Source organism: Papaver somniferum, chromosome 10, assembly GCF_003573695.1.
Source record: "Papaver somniferum cultivar HN1 chromosome 10, ASM357369v1, whole genome shotgun sequence".
NCBI classification, from domain to species: Eukaryota; Viridiplantae; Streptophyta; class Magnoliopsida; order Ranunculales; family Papaveraceae; genus Papaver; species Papaver somniferum.
In genome coordinates, this window is record NC_039367.1 from 46,525,301 (window position 1) to 46,536,342 (window position 11,042).

At 37.3% G+C, this 11,042-nt stretch overlaps 1 long non-coding RNA gene across 1 annotated transcript; it reads left to right on the plus strand.

The window, feature by feature from the left end:
• Positions 1-422: 422 nt before the first annotated feature.
• On the plus strand, positions 423-1,283 carry LOC113318170. The gene is made up of 4 exons (XR_003344307.1): positions 423-475; positions 583-671; positions 960-1,031; positions 1,162-1,283. It is a non-coding gene; the product is annotated as an uncharacterized LOC113318170 (long non-coding RNA).
• The last annotated feature ends 9,759 nt before the right edge of the window (positions 1,284-11,042 follow it).

Genomic DNA, 11,042 nt, shown 5'->3' on the forward strand with positions numbered 1-11,042 from the left:
AGTGGTTAGGTTATGATTAGCTTTGTTTCGTGACACGACATGATCCCTGCCATTCAAAACAATAAAATCTCAGCTATATACACAACGGTCAAATGGATATATACATGAAGGAATAATCGATCCGTGTCGCAGGATGAAAAAACCAAGGGTTGAATTTATCCAACATAAACATCCTATATCCTTATAATATATCTCTAATATAAAAATAAGTGGTGTCTATCCCTGGGACAATCCAACCCTTGAAAATAGGCTATGAACGGCTAGGATCGCCCGATTCTTGGATTTTTCTTTGGGACAGACCGAGCGTTTATTATAACTCTCAAGACAGAGGGACGGAAAAGATTATATCCTGGCCCGACCTTAATTCAATTTCATTCTATTTAAGATATAGGCTTGGGGATTCAAAATATGCATCTGCCAACCACAATTGAACTCATTGACATGGCTGGAAAGTCTATAATTGAAACTGTTAGAGGTTGGTATATAATTTGTGAACTATTGGAGTTTTCATTTCTTATTTTACTTTATCTTCGTTATTATATTTACTAATACTAGATACCGTTTTTATGTTTTATCTGCAAGGACTTTGCACGACGCCTTCCAAGACTGCTCATGCTAATGTTAAAAGTGAGCTTGAATCCCAACTCAGAAGTGAAGCTTTACCTGCAGAGGTATGGGTTTACCATATTGCATTGGATTTTCTAAGTTGTATTTATAAACATAATTTGGGTTTTAATATATGGCGTTGGTACCAATCTTATCAATAAATTGATTCAAGGGTGAGGAATGGGGAGTTTAGAAATCGATTGAAAAACTATTTCAAATTTCCAATTTTGAAGGTTAACCTTGAATAATCAAAAAAAATATATTTATGAACGGTTAAAATTGAATGATTTTTAGTATTGAGCTTCTTCGTAATTAATTGATGAACTTTTTTCCATTTTATGTATGTTGAGCAGTCTACTTTCCCCACACCGAACTTGAACGCTTACATTGTGGTGTTCGTCATAGCAGGAACATACAAAATATAGGTAACCAAGATGTCAAGTATAAACAGATACCTCAATGAATGTCTGATGTTGGCTTTTACTTCAAAGTTTTTTTTTTTATTGTGATCAAACATGCTAGAAATGAAGGATTTAATGCCTATATTAATGACAGTTGTATGACGAGTCCGTTGGTAAAAGTGACGTCGACATTGTATAAGACGAGGATACCTAAAGAGATCAGATGATAAGATAAGGATACCAAAAGAGATCGGATATTGATAAATGCATAGCGCCTAACTGTATTCTTTTTTTTTTTTTTCACGTGTGTATATAATTTGGTTCCAAATTTATTAATTTTTTGGATGAGAAAAGCTTTGTTTCGGTTACCTTCATGGATTACACTTGATTACTATACGTTAGTTGTGCGATTGATTAAAGTTTTTGGAATAATGGTCACATTGCTTATATGTTTGAGCTGCCAGAACTTGCATTACTTTACAAACTTAACTTGCATGTTATGATCACGACTCCATAACAAAGAGGGTTGAGGGGAAAAAAATAATTCCAAACCAATTTTAGAATTCATGTTGGGTTTTATTATTTCTATTTTTTTAATTAATTGATTACTTTTAATACTATCATTTTCTTAATAATTTAATATTTTTATTGCCTATTTTTCGGTTTCATGCTTCAAAATTTAAATCCCTAAAAATTCACTAGCACCTAATTATATTTTTCTCTACAAAATATCTAGTCCCATGTGAAAAGCGGGGGTCTAACAACACCACTCAATATTTCGCTTAGCAATCTGTATGGACTAACTCCAAAATACTTTGCTAGAGAATCAACTAGACAGTCAGACTCAATCTAGATAAAAGTATCTCAAGGAGTTAATATCTCTCTCTTGATTTGATTTTTACTCAAGCTAAAAAAATAATAATAGCGAGTCTTTATCAAATACAAGGAATACTTGGACGGTACCAAAGACCAATGTCCAAAGATCAATCAATATCAATCAACAACCAAAGGTTGGATTTCCAATTGATGATCACGAACGCACAATCTATATTATTTCAATTATATAAAATATAATGCGGAAAAGAAATAACACAGACACCAGAAATTTTGTTAACGAGGAAACCGCAAATGCAGAAAAACCCCGGGACCTAGTCCAGATTGAATACACACTGTATTAAGCCGCTACAAACACTAGCCTACTGCAAACTAACTTCGGAATGGACTATAGTTGAACCCCAATCAGTCTCCCACCGATTCAAGGTACAATTTCTCTCCTACGCCTCTGATCCCAACAGGATACTGCGCACTTGATTCCCTTAGCTGATCTCACCCACAACCAAGAGTTGCTGCAATCCAAAATCACAGACTTGATAATAAACAAATCTGTCTCACACAGAAAAGTCTATCAAAGGATAAATCTGTCTCCCACAGATAAACCCTAGTTTTGTTCCGTCTTTTGATAAATCAAGGTGAAAAAGAACCAATTGATAATCTGGTCTTATATTCCCAAAGAACAGCCTAGATTAATCAATCACCTCTCTACAATCCTTCCTGACTACACAAGCGGATTGTCGAGGAATCACAAACAGTGAGACGAAGATGTTTGTGACTTCTTTATCTTGCCTATCGGAGAACTCTCACGATCTCAAGTCAATCAATCGATTGTACTCGTACTATAGAAGATGCAAGATCAGATCACACAACTACGATAAAGTAGTATCGGTCTGGCTTCACAATTGATTGTACTCGTATTAAGTCGTTAACCTGATTTTAGAGAAGAAAATCAAAGGTTAATGGAGATCGACTCTAGCGGGCGCATTAGTAGCACACAGACGTGTGGGGATTAGTTTTGCACAATGCTAGATGTCTCCTTTATATAGCCTTCAAATCAGGGTTTGCCTTAGTTACAAAGCAATCCTTATTCACCTTTAGATGAAAACCTGATTTAGATTCAAGCTAATATTTCTCAACCGTTAGATCGAAAAACCTAGCTTGTCACACACATTTTGGTAAACGTTTACTGGGTTTGTGAAAACCATGCCCTAACGTGTACGCGTATGTTGGTTCAACATAGTAACCCAAAAAGGTCAACCACATGAGCATTTCATATTAACCTTGTTCTTCTCCACCATAACTAGTTCAATTGACTCAAATGAACTAGTTAAAGAGTTGTTCAATTGCTATGAGATCTTATGTAACCATACAAGACACAATTGAAACAAAGATGATTCGATTCGATTGAATCGGCTCATGAACTTTATAGCCACGGTTTGCATAAAGCATTCCTTAGTAATTTAAGTTTCATGTTCAGAGCACATCTTCAGATCATAACCTCTTAAGTTCACAAACAAGTTCGCGGAATTAAGTTAATCGGTTGAGTTTTTCAAACTCAGCAGAAATTCACGGAAAGAGAACTTCCGCCAGTTCACGGACTGGGTTCGCGGACTTAGCACACAAACGAGTTTTGGAAAATCCAGCATAAATTCTCGGTTGAGAACTTCCGTCAGTTCGCGGACTTGGCAAGCCAATTCCACAATCCTCCCGATTTCTCTTGATCAACAAAATTCGAAAACTTCGGTTCAAGGAATACATGGTCATGTAATCTAAACTCTAATGTCAATCATTGATACATTCTCAGAGGACGCTATGTAGCCGTTATTCACAGAACGATTCACGTCAGAGCAATTATCAAGGTGATTGAAACTTTCATGATTTTCGTCACTAGGTGAAGATAAACTTGATCAAAGCGAAACGCTTTACCAACACATGATTTCGAGATATAGATAGGCGAGATATACTCGGCTCGAAATATCAAATGTGTATGATCTAGTCTATATAGCATACGACTTTTGTCTCATAATAAGTAGGAGATAGAAGAGATAGACTTTTGAGTGATAGATAAGTTCATGTCTCCACATACCTTTTTGTTGATGAAGTTCCACGGTTCCTTGTATAGATCTTCGTCGTTGTATGATGAATCTCCATGAAGTCCTTGAGTTCAACTACACTTTTATATCCTAGTCCGAGACTTAGCTATGTAGGCTAGAAATCAAGACTTATAGTTTTTATCACTAACATTGACAAACATGCTTGAGATAGCAACGCATGCGAGGTTATGCTCTAGCACCATGGATACAAAGATTAGTATATATATATATATATATATATATATATATATATATATATATACTAGGGTTTAACCCGTGCCGTAACGGCACTGGCGTATATCCTTTGCTCGATGTAAGAAACCACCAGGATTTCAGGTTGCATAAACAGTTACAAATACTTCAATATTCTCTGTGAAATCTGCAGTCGTGCCTATCGGAATCTGGTTGGATGCAACCTCAGAATCTCAATAGGCTGGAACCTTTCATTTGGAAAGAACTGGTCGCCACTTGCATGCCGAATGCCGCATAAAATGTTTGGATTTCTGTTCCCAAACAAAATTCATTAGGCACTTGGAATCTATGTTGTAAAAGGCGAGCGCAATAAGCGTAGGTCAAGTGCGTAGCAAAAAAAGGCGCCAATATATGACCAATTTTTTTTCTTCTGGGCACCCAAGGAGCTCACTGAAGCTACAGGTCTGTAAAAGAGACATACAAAATAATGTAAGACACGAGACAACAAAGAAAAGTGCTTCAAAAAAAAAGCAAAGAAAATTACTTCAAAACCAACATTTGTGATTTCTTCTTGAATTTCATATTGAGGATTTGGATAATCACAACCAAGTAACTCCTTGGACGTTTTTTTGACACAAACTCCTTGGACGTTAGTTCGGATATCATTTGCACCAAATATTAACCTGTTATATATAGTAACCACATGTGCAACACGAATTCAGTAATAACATCGACATTTTGGATAAACATATACTTAATTAATGCATGTTTTTTATCTCAACGGGGATTCTGTCGACCAACAATGCAAGCCTGGTTTGTTATCAGACTCCAAAATATATATCCAGTGTTGAAGCACCACTCACTCCAAAACTGCAACTCCCAACAGAAAGATCCAATGAAGCAATCAGTTGAATCAATGGATGCTGAGAAATGAGTCCTCCAATGTACTTACTGCAAATGCTTGGAACCATGTAAATGAGTCCTCCAAGGAGTTACTGTGTGCACATATTTCATCATCAAACACGTGTATATAGGAACATACGTGGAGAGCATGCGTACAAGGTCATCAAAGCATGATGACATGTGCCCACAACCAAGATGCTCATCCCGCTGACGTTGGATCGTTGCCCGAGAAAATCTAAGGGCAGAAGTTAAAGGATGTTCCGGTAACACGCTGTACTGCGGAGCACCAAATAACTCCCAAAGAGTTACTTTATCTCATCCCCAAAAGAATCCAAGATCAACGATGGAGAGAAGATGTACTGACATAAACGCGACAGAGGCAGAGAACACTTGCCTGACACGAGCAGGCGCCTCAACTACCCGCATTAAACACTCTGAGCAGCATACGTGTCTATCAACCCGTGGAACGAACGAGGATGACTCTGCGTGATGAAGTTACGAACGAAGACCCCTGCGTTATGGACACAAAACACAAGAAGATAAGGTTCCAACGGCCTTCAGAGATGGGTCCCACATTCTAACCCTATAAATACCCCCTCTCCACCAAGAGTAAGGGGATCGAAAAAGAGGGTAAGGGGAGAGAAAAAAGATTGTAAGTATAAGTTAGTCCTTTACAATAGATATACCGATGTAAACTACAAAGTCACTCGACTATCTTTGTAACCATCAAGTACATAGTGAAACAACAACCCCGTGGATGTAGGCCTTAGTGCTGAACCACGTAAATCCCGGTCTCATTTACACTTCAGCACTTTATTTTTGTCTAACGCTTCATGAGTTTTACTTTTATGCTTCGCTTTCTTTATCTCCCCTTGCGCAAACGCCACTCGCAGTATTCTTAGATGAGGCTATGATAAACCCGAAGGTTTTGAGCCAAGGAATCAATGCCATTGTATTATCAGCACGAGTTGGTACCTAGAGCTTGAATATTGTTTGTGAACATATAGATGCCTACGTGATTTACGTGTTCACAGTTACTTTGTTCGTTTATGTTAATTTTCGTCTCTCTTTCCTCTCCGATCTTTACGGAGCTTTCAACAATGACGATTTCTACTCTAAGAACTCAGCCTCCTTCTCGTATCAATTCTCTGTGATTGATTCAATTTAGGAGTGTGCTAGTTGAACTTCTCCGCCGTCCAAGGACGGATCTTTTGATCCTTCCCCTTGGGGCCGGGATTTATTGGCTAGTGGAGTCTCTTTCTGCCATTGTTTTTAGTTTTTTGGTTTTTGTTTCAGTCATGGTTAAGATTCAATCAATGATCTTGCGATCAAAAATTTTTGAGTTTTCTTGGATTTCAAAGGGGAGAGTAAGTGAGTATAAAATTCTGAAAAGGTTCAGGGGACTGGTGAATTGGGTATTGTTTCTGGAGGCTTCAATCGACTGGTTGGATGGTGTTCTTACGGAGGCTGTTAGTGCAGTGTGTGTTAATCTTAATCCAGAGTAACATTGGTCTCAAAGATTCAATCAGGTTGTTCTTCTCAAAGATCCAATGTTAATGGTTTTTTTCTGAAGATTACGAGAGTGGAACCTACAAAAGATACGAAGTTGCGTTTCATCTGCATTCCAGCTGGTGATAATGGTTCTATTTGGAGTAACTTTAGATCTCGTTTGTTTCCTTCGATTCCTAGGCCTCAACGATAATCACAAGTGTTTCTCAAAAAGGTTGATTTTCCACCTATTAAGGATGTGACTGCTCAAGTATTACCTAAAAGCAATTATGATATTATTGGGGTTGCTGTTGAGGTTTTGAATTTCCATAATGGTTGGATGGGTATTTCAAAAGGTATTCAAAAACATTTTAAGTGGTCGCAGGAAGTTGTAATCAGCCATATTACAGGGAAAAAAGGATTTTTGGAGGTTTCATCTACATAGATCCACAATTGTTTTAAAGATCCTATTATCATCTATGTGGGAATATCGAAAGTTTTGTTGAATCAGTGGATTCTTGAAGACATTTGTTTTGATCCAAAATCTCTCTGCAGGTCTAATCATTGGGTAGGAATTAGAGGACTTAGCTTTCATCGATGGGAGGAGTCTAGTTTCAGACAGATCTATTCTCAGTGGGGTGTTTTGGAAGATATTCATTCAGATACTTAGAATTTTTCAAAATTGAACTATTGCAAGCTCAAAGTAAATTGTGAGCTTGTAAAAAATCCGGCGGTCGTTCATTTTGATAATATGTTATTGACTGTCGAATAGATATCTGAGTTACATCTTAGAAGACTTGTGCATTTTGATCAACATCAGAAGAATTTGGCTTATCGACAAAAGTCACAGTTATCAGGCGCATCGTGTGACTTTCAGGGGAATCAAGATGTTGATGATCAAAATATGATACAATCTGGGTTACAACAAACGGTCAAACCAAGACTAAAATCGTTGGTGGTCATACCAGCCGAGTATCATGCAGATAATAATGCACATTATTCTTCATCACAGCTGGAAAGGGATAAGAACTTGGAAAGTTCTCCGGTTGAACTAGATTCTCGCGCGAATTTGTTGCAAGAGCAAGTTCAAAGTTTTAAAAGTTTTCCCTCAAAACGGTCTCTTGTTGGATTCAACTCAGTTTGGTTGGGAAACCCTCTTTTCAACATTGACTCAGCAACAAAAATGATTGTTACGCCAGCTGTTGCCGATAAGGCTTCTTTGAACTCGGATGTGGGTCGTTATATGGACGAGATGGTGTTTGAAGGCCCATAGGGTTTGAACCCGTGTAAGAGAGCTTCATTCAGGCCTGCCCATGACCCGCACCACTCAGTTAATTTGGATCACTATATGGGCGAGAAGGTGTTTGGAGGCCCGTCAGACTCTGGCCCGAGTAAGCGAGCTCCATTCAGACCTGCTCATGATTCAAATGAACCTGGTACGTTGGATATTTCATTGGGATTTAAAGTTTCTTCGGACCGGTGTAATTCGGGTGGGGTCTTTGACCCGAAAAACCATAATCCATTAACTCTTCAACCGATGGATCAATCCTCGAGTTCAAAATCAATAAATGATAGTTCTAAATCACATCCGTTAAATTTTTTAAATTCAAATTCAAAGGTATCTTCTGCAACGGCTAATTGTTCTGCATCGACAAGTGTAGCTAAAACACAATATCTTTCTTCTCAAGCAGCAGAACTCAATGCTAAGGTGGATTATCACGTCAATTTCAATAAAACAATGGGGATTGACAGTGTGTCATCAACAGCTAAGAAAATATGCAGAAATATGCTGATGAAGTTGCAGGAAGCGAATTCAGTACATCAAATCAATGAAGTTCATCATGATGGTTTGGGTACTTATGATGACGGTTCAGGAGATGAAGATTGGGTGGCACAAGAAGCTAGAGGGACTTTAAGTTCTTCTAATGATGTAGGCACACAAAGGGAGAATTCTTCTTCATCTCAGTCAACTGATGCAGCTCATAGGGTCGATGATAAGGTTAATGGATCATAAAATCATTTCATGGAATATCAGAGGGTTGGGGGATGCTGCTAAAATTAACGCTGTTAGGAATGCGATAAGAAGAAACAAGCCTTCAATTGTAACTATTAAGGAATCTAAAAAGGAAATGGTAGATGATCAGTTAATTAGATCTTTATGGGGCAATAATGGATGCGATTATGTTTATCTTCCTTCTGAGGGGAGATCAGGGGGTATAATAGTAATGTGGAATCCAACCACTGTAGTGAAGGAAGAGGAATTACTGGGAGCGTTTTGTGTTTCACTTAAATTCAAAAATATTCACGATGGTTTTGTATGGATTTTTAAATCTGTGTATGGTGCTACATATCCTTTGGATTATGATCAATTTTGGCAGGAGCTTTTTGATATCAGAACTATCTACTCGGATCCTTGGTGATTGGGGGGAGAGTGGAATGCAATTCTTCAGCAATCTGAGAGAAACCAGGCTGGTGGATGTGTGAGGAATATGAATAATTTTAGAAGATTTATAAATTTTCATAATCTAATGGATATTCCCATGTCTGGTGATTCTTATACTTGGACAAATTCCAAAAATCAACCAATTCTAAGCAGATTAGGTAGATTTGTTTTCACAGCTGATTGGGAAGAAAAATGTATTTCTTTGGTGCAGTTTAGGTTGAGAAGGCCCATATCTGACCATGCTCCAGTCATGCTTAACTGCAATGAAGGTACTTCTACTAAACCACTTTTTAGGTTTGAAAATTACTACCTTTCTCATCCAGATTTTCTACCTCAAATGAGAATTTGGTGGTCTGGTTTGGTTCTTAATGGTAGACCAAGCTTTGTTTTGGCTAAAAAGCTTCAAGCTTTAAAAGTTTTTATAAAGCAATGGGGAAGGGAGATGTTTGGTTCTTTGCAGAAGGAAGTTGACAAGCTTGAGACTACAATTGATGTCCTGGATAGTTTAGAAGAAATGGGTTTCTTGACTCAAGAAGACTTTCATGCTAGAGAAGTAGCAAGAATTGATCACAAAACTGCTTCACCGAACCTGGCAAGGAAGTGGCATGCTAGATCAAAAGGGAATTGGTTAGCTGATGGGTAAAAAAATTCAAAAACATTTCACAAGAATGCTTCTTATAATCAAAAGGTTAATTCAATTCATTCTCTTTTAGTTGATGGTATTATGAGTCATGATAAGGAGATGATTAATAATGAAGCCAAGAATTTTAATGTGAATTTGTTTAAAGAGGAAGACAAATGCAGGCCAAGTTTTAATGCTTTGGAACTGCCTTATTTAAGTTTGCAAAATATCATTATGTTGGAGAAAACCTTTGAGGAGGATGAGGTGAAAAAAGTAATTTGGATCTTTGGTACAAATAAATCTCCTGGGCCAGATGGCTTCACAATGGATTTTTTTAAAGCTGTTTGGGAGGTCATTAGGTCTGATCTTATGGCTGTTTTTAAGGAGTTTGAGCAACTTGGATGCTTGGATTGGAGGATAAACTGTACAAACATTATTCTGATTCCAAAGTATGAGGCTGTTGTTTCAATGAATAACTTCAGTCCAATTAGTTTAATTGTTGGAGTTTATAAAATTATTTCAAAAGTCTTGACTGAAAGGCTTAAATTGGTTTTACCTACCATTATATCTGAGTTTCAAGGAACTTTTGTTGATAATTGGCAAATAACAGATGGTATTCTTATTGCTTCAGAGCTCATTGATTCAAGGGAGAGGGAGGGAATTGCAGGTCTGGTGGTGAAGGTGGATCTTGAAAAAGCTTTTGATAGCATTAATTGGAACTGTTTGGATTATACAATGTCTAGGTTTGGCTTTGGAAATAGATGGAGAGGTTGGATAAAATGGTGCATTTCTAATACAAGATTTCAACGGCTATAAATAGTACAACATCTAGTTTATTCAGAAGTGGAAAATGGGTTAAGCAGGGTGATCCAATTTTACCTTTTCTGTTTATTATGGTGGTGGAGGTTCTTTCTTTGATGATTAAAAGAGCTTCTTCTTTGAATTTGATTGAAGGTTTCAAACCAGTGTACAATGATAATGCTTGCACTATTAATCATTTACAATTTGCTGATGAACTCATTGTTTTTCTGAATGAAGAGGTTGAGCAAGTGCAGAATTTAAAAGACATTTTACTGGATTTTGAGTTGGTTTCTGGGTTGAAAGTTAACTTTAGGAAGAGTGCCATTGTGGCAGTTAGTGATGCTCAAAATGCAGTAGAGTGTGCAACTTTTTTTGGTTGTAATCTCGCTACTTTTTCTATGAAATATTTAGGAATTCCTCTTGGCAGCAAGTCTAAAGCTGTGGGAGTTTGGGATGTCATCTTGCAAAGATTTCAAAAGAAATTGAGTTCTTGGCAGAGAAGATACTTATCTAAAGGTGGAAGACTTATGCTAATTAAGAGTGTGATGTCTAGCATTCCAATATACTATCTTTCTCTTTTTCAGATGCCAATTTCAGTGGTAAAGCAGATGGAAAGGATAATGAGGCATTTTTTATGGGGTTCAACTAATGTCAAGCCT